This window comes from Bombus bifarius, unplaced genomic scaffold, assembly GCF_011952205.1.
Source record: "Bombus bifarius isolate JDL3187 unplaced genomic scaffold, Bbif_JDL3187 scf7180000009343, whole genome shotgun sequence".
Taxonomy (NCBI): domain Eukaryota; kingdom Metazoa; phylum Arthropoda; class Insecta; order Hymenoptera; family Apidae; genus Bombus; species Bombus bifarius.
This window is the reverse complement of record NW_022885057.1, coordinates 822,524-829,193: the sequence shown is the minus strand read 5'-3', so window position 1 is coordinate 829,193 and position 6,670 is coordinate 822,524.

Sequence of the window (6,670 nt, the reverse complement as noted above, 5' to 3'; positions counted from 1 at the left end):
GATATCTTCGGTTTGCAGTTGTTGTATTTTATGTGGGTCACGTAGCAGTGTCTTTTGCTGTAATTATGCAACCGTGTTATGATAATGAAGAAACTGGGTATATGGTTTGTTAAAAGTTAAATGGTGGGTTGATATACTATGAGGTATGTCAAAGCGATGATAACATTTAGATAGGAAAAATATTTGCTTAACCTTAGTGAATAATTATCTCAAAAACATTTCCGACGGTTGTTTTGGCATTTAATTTTGACTACAGTAGAATACGTTCGACTGTATAAATGTTTTTGCAAGTGATAACATAATTTTAATATACTTGGAACACAACGAGATCATGAATTAAACTAATCGAGTAACAGTGTCGACTGATATTTCTGAGCTCAAGAATCACTCGATTCATACATGTAAACTGTTTTAATGATGGAGTTTTAATTAATTTATAAAAGTTATCGTTTATAGATTCTAAAACTTATCGTAACGTGTTTCGTCCGGTATTCTCCGGAAATGTAAGTTATTCCCTTTTTATTGTTATTTGATCGCAAATAGATTTACAATCTAAATAAGATAAACGCTCCATTAAATGATATCTTGAGTGAAGTTACGCCTAGGAACGCTTATAGTACGTGTCTGACTATGCTCGTCTGGAATTGCTTATGCTTACTCAGACCGAAGAACATTCTGACTTTGTAAATTTAATAGCGAAACTTTTCAGAAATTCGATACTCTCTAAACTTTAATTATTTATATTTATACTATAATTAATTACACAAGTAACCGTAACTTTGACGACATACAAATTTCTCGATCTACATCCGATTAAGCTTAAGTTGCACGTTAAATCAATGGAATATTCCACAGAGTCCGAGGAGTCCTTATTACTCTAACTAACAATGATAATGAGAAACGTACCAAATGAGATACAATCTTAAATAATTAGGGAAAAAATCTTGTTCATCTAACAAACTGGATATGATAATTCCATCGCAACTCAAAACGTTAGCTTCAATTTTATTGTAACACCGCTTTACATATTTTTCTACCTTTTCAAATACTGCATGCATCGCGTACAAATATTTGCAGGTATGAATCATCTAAGATTTTATTGGCAATAATTTTTAACCAGTACTATCTGGCGAATGGCACCAGAGCTGGAAACATTATCTAGAGCTGCAAACAAAGTTGTGAAGATAAAGAATTGATTTCACGGTTAGTCTGGTGTATTTTTTTTTGTTTGTGTGCAATATCGGAATAACGTCAAAGCATGATCTAGGAACACAGACATTAATTTCAATTTATCATCTACTACAGCTTCTCAATTGACCCGTGCCATTTAATTGAGACAAAAGATGCCGAGTGTTTCTTGGGCGACGAGAAAAGAAATACGGAAAAAAGGAAGGGAAAATATGAACTGATAAAGAAAGAAATGTACATATCTAGAACGACGTAAGATCGGGAAATGCTTCGTTCAGTTGTTCAGCATCGTGGACGCGTCTCCCAGCCTCGTTCCAAGCAGCGCAACGGTACAATTAACGTTCTCAAGACGAGACGAATGTTTCGTGTCTCGTTCTATTTGTAAAATCTCACCGGTGTTCTTCATACACTCCCAGGTGTACGATGAGTCATCCAATTCTGTAACTTAATACAATGAATTTTTTAACTCATTAATGTCGCAAAAGATTGTTTAGGTATTATTAGAAACACGTAATAAACGTGATGTCGCGTGTGTCATTAAAATTCGCGTCTTTAAGAGGCAAACAAGGCCATAATTGTCGCCGTTTTTACCATACTACTGTTATACTGTAGTACTGTTAAAACTTCTTCCACAGATTAAGAAAGTTCAATGTACTACCTAAGTGGTAATGTTAACGCCGGCTTCTTGAAAAATTATAATTTAAATGGGTACAGGGAACGATATTCATCAGCATGTTACCTCCTATGAAAATATCGTTTCCGGTGTTTCAAATAAAGTACGACGTTCTTGGGCAATATAAATTCAGCATTTACACGCACATTGTAAAATCTGACTATCTTATTGCCAACGTTGAAACGGTTTTTTCGAAACGGAAATTTGTTTTTAATTAATTATCAATATCGATTAAATGCGTGTAGTAACGAGAATTTTGGAGCTGGTTTTTGCTAGTAAAAAGATGATGAAGAAATATATAAAGTTAGTTTCTATAATATTAAGAATTCAGTTGTCTCACCTTGTATGTAGGCATGACTCATTTTGTCCCGTCGGTACAACGCCTTATGCTATTGTTCTTCTGCCCAATTAAAGCATTTTCCCCTCGACTGATATCTTTTACCTCCTTTTTTCACTTGGTTTAATAATGGCTCTCCTCGACGACCACTCCTTTAGATAGTGCTGTAAAACGGGACTTTCTCTTTGGAACCGTCTTCGATGAAATTGTTTATTAAACCCTTTCAAGTTTCTACGTATCACTTAATATGGGTTAAACACCCATTTCCATTCGAAAACTATTTTTATAGAACACCTCATCAATGTAATCTCTTTTTAAAAAGCAAATTATGTACGCCATGATCGTTAAGATATAATCTACTACACGCATTGGAGACGATATCTTAGGTCTTTTTTTTATTATTCCACACAGAATATTCAGATATCTCTTTCGTAGATGTATAAAGAATATTTTATAACTTGATTTTAAATATTTAAGGACGAAGCTAAGTATTAGTAAATACATAAGTAATTCTATATAAAATATATATCTGTTTACCTGTACTATGACATAAATCTTATTACAAGATTTCGTGAGACATAAATTTCAGGAAAATTACCGCCGACGAAACGTTATCAATAGTTTAACATAGAATCGATGAAACAAGAAGGGTATCCAGATGAGAACCGTCTGATATACCCAGATTATTAGTTTATCATTAATCAATATATATTCGAAACCCATCCTTTGCGTTTTATTCCGTGCGTAAAAATTATTAACTCTCTTCAATAGTGAACAAAGTCTTCCAATAATTCGAGATAGCGTTATGAAGCCAGATTCCATTGTTATGCAAAAATCCCATATATCATGTTGTTCAAATAAACTAAAACTTTTATTTATCTCATCGCACTTCCGCAACCTTCGACGAGGGATATTTGCACGTGGTACTGTTACATATTGTATAAGAGAGGTATCTTGCACTTGAAATCAAGGGGATAGGTTTAGGAGCGATTCAATGTAAATTCAGCGAAGGAATACTGACGAAGTTGAATCAATGTATGCAAATCGATGCAGCGGGTAATTTAAGCTGATTGGTGCATTGTTACTGTTATTACAAGACGATTCGTTGTTTCTGTTTGGAGTAAAAATTGCAAAGGAGAAGTATGTAGATGGCGAGAGAGACAGAGAGAAAGAGAGAGAGAAAGAGAGAGAGAGAGAGAGATGAAGTGGAAGGCTGTATTTTACGTATCGGCACGTTTATTTGAAAATAATGCAGTACAAGCTCTCGATGAAATTTCAACAGAATTAGAAAATATTTATCTTAAACACAATTTCAATAGTTTAATGCAATAGAAAATAAAAATAAACTTGGATCCTTAGGCTTCAAATTAGAAAATGGAAATGGGGAAGCTGTAAAATCGTTTCAAGCATCCTTCTATTCATTTTGTCGTAATAATTTTCTTCAGCCGAACAGTAAAAAATTTAAGAAGTTAAACATGTGACACCTTACGAAACAGCCTGTTAATTTCCAGAACTTCAACTTTTCGATAGCAAGATGTGTAATTACAAGATAAGAGGTATTTAAAGGAGGTCAGGCTTTGACGAAAACATTAAGTTCAAGACTGGAGACGTAGCCTGGAAACGTTACCTGTGAGACGTCACGTATATATATGCGTCGCAGATAAACTGTCGTCTCAATGTTTTATCTGCATTATTCCCAATAAGATAAGATATATTTCTCTCTCTCTCTCTCTCTCTCTCTGCAAGAGTCTGCGAAATACTCTATGGAATCATTCTTGTAGAAAATCCTTGCCACCCAAGGAAGTCGTTTATCGTGAGATGAAATCGTTCATTAAACTTATGTAGATAGAGCAAAATCCGATGCATAACAAGCTTATACCGTCGCAATATTTTCTATGTTTGAATTAATTTAAATAATCTCAGAAATAGTAAATTTATTTAATATATTTAATATAACGATGCTTGTTTGATAAAAGATGGAAAATAAACAAACAGCGATTTATTTCGTTGTTGATCGTAATTTGCATACCTACCTCAGTTAAGGAAATAACTTTGTTTGCCTCCTGACAAATAAAGAATCACTGGATGCTATATTTAAAGTAGTAAATTACGCGGTAAAACTTCTTGTTATCTAAACGAAATGCTCGTCGAAATTGCGTCTAACTTGTTTCCCGCAAAATTATACCTTGTACTGTTTGGTACAGTAACGCTATTGCTAATGGAAGAGAATCGATGCTAAGTAACAAGATTGACATTCGCAAGTATTCTTGGACGATGAATTTTTGGACGATGAAATCATTGGGATAGATATTCTAGATATTGTACTGTGGTAAGAAAGGCAACAGTCAATTGGTAAAAAATATCGAATGTAGGGCTTCCTATAGACCGAGATAAAAGGTAAATCGCCTGAATCTTACATATCTTGTAATTAATAAGTAAATTCAAAAATAATAATAAATCAAATGAAAAATAGCCTGAATCTTACATATTTTATGATCAATCATGATCCTCCGCTTTTTACCAATTATGTTTGAACCTAAAAATTCAGATAAAGTTTACCCTACTACTATTCTTGAATTCTCATTTTCCAACATTTCTCTCGTTCCTGTAGGTAAAGAGACTTTTAACATTTAAAAGATATATTTAATATAAAGTTGAAATGGAGAATAACATATATTAGTAATTCATTCGTATCCTTCTTGAGCGGAACAATTTTTTGGACAAAAAAAAAGATGTGACTATATATGAAATGAGCCAAAGGACATAACAGGGTTAAAGTTAAAGATGGGTAATTCTGCATTCCAAGTAACATAATTCACGATAAAAAGAGAATCACGTTCTAAGATAATGTCCTTCTTGTGTCATATCATACAGCAATTGACGTCACTTAATTCGTTTATTAATCGATCACAAACCGTTGAACTTGCTGAAATTCCCGGATCTACGACACACTCGCAGATAAGGAGAATGATATGTTCGGACTCGGAGAAAAGAAAAAGAAATAAAACGAAGGCTTCATGGCCGGAGGTTAGTCAGCGGATCCCGTTCCTCAGCCGTTCTTCCTTTCTCTTCGTCTCTCTCATTTCACGAAGGTCATCTGGTTTTAAATAGGGAATCGTTGATCCATACAGGCGTCATTTTAAATATCAGGAGGCTGTGATACTTCCTGTAATTTACTACTAGAATTGCACAGCCTGTACGCGTATTGTGAATAATTTGACAGATTTTCTAAAAACAGTTGTTCAAGTGATCGCCGTTTTATTCGTCGTTTCCCGGTGTTACCGGCATTCAGCGAACGTCAGTTTCCCAACGACTTCGCGAATTCGCGTAAAGTTTACGATCTTGCATCATAGACTCCGTTCAAATCGAATATATTTAACATGAAATATCTGGTTTTGGAATTAATTTTGTATTTTTATGATAGTCTGTCGATGCGATTTAACATTTAACTCTTATCCTCTCTCCATTTTCTTCATGTAATATTTTTTCAATTTGTTCTTTGGTATCAAGGTATAATGACGGAAAGCAGCTAAAAAGAGTATAAAGAATTTTATACAATTAATCTATCGTGTAAATAAGGAATAAATTTGCATCATTCCTTCGACAAATGTAATATTTTGAAAAATTAAACATTTGATGAAAAAGAGTATACAGTGCAAATTACGTTTGCTATATGTCAATCAATGGTCGTTTAAAGCTCTCTCGATAAAAATTCTATTGAGTTGCAAGTGGTAAAGAGAGACAATTTTCGAGGACAATTAGCGTCGTAATTGATACCGCAATCGTTAGGCGCGAATACACTTTTATTTGTACGATTCTGGGTGAGCAACACGATTAATCAACGATAATTGATTATTAGTAATTATTACTTGATTTACAGTCTGTTAGGATTCTGTCCCTGACCATTGAAATTGTGTTAATCGTTTAGTGACCACGAAACGATTTCGTAGGCGCCATGAGATTTGTTAAAACAATTCGAACGTTGTTATTGGCGCCGTAAGCTGGTGTTATCTGGATTCGACAGACCAAGTTAAATACATCAGACATCGTCTATTCAAACGACGTTTTCTGCCGCACAAACAAGCTTCGTTGAATCTAACAAAGTCGTTGGACGTTGACGTTGTTCGGTACAAGACACGAGATGCAAATATTATGAAAACGTAGGTGGTCACCGGTAAAATAAACGATGGATTAGTGACTCGATTTTGAAACTAAACATAAAGACCAGAAAATAATTTAAAATATTAGATTAGAAAAAATATTAAACTTAAAAGATATATTATCTACACAAAACAAAAGATATATTATCTAGTGAGGACAGTTCTTTGTGGATAACTTTTTTTTGACGTTACGGATGTACTATTGTATGTTGAGTATAATGTTACGATATGAACGTACATGTAGTTTTCATCGAGCGCGGAAAGTTGGAAAGTTATGACACTGCGAAATTACATAACTAAATATGGAAAATG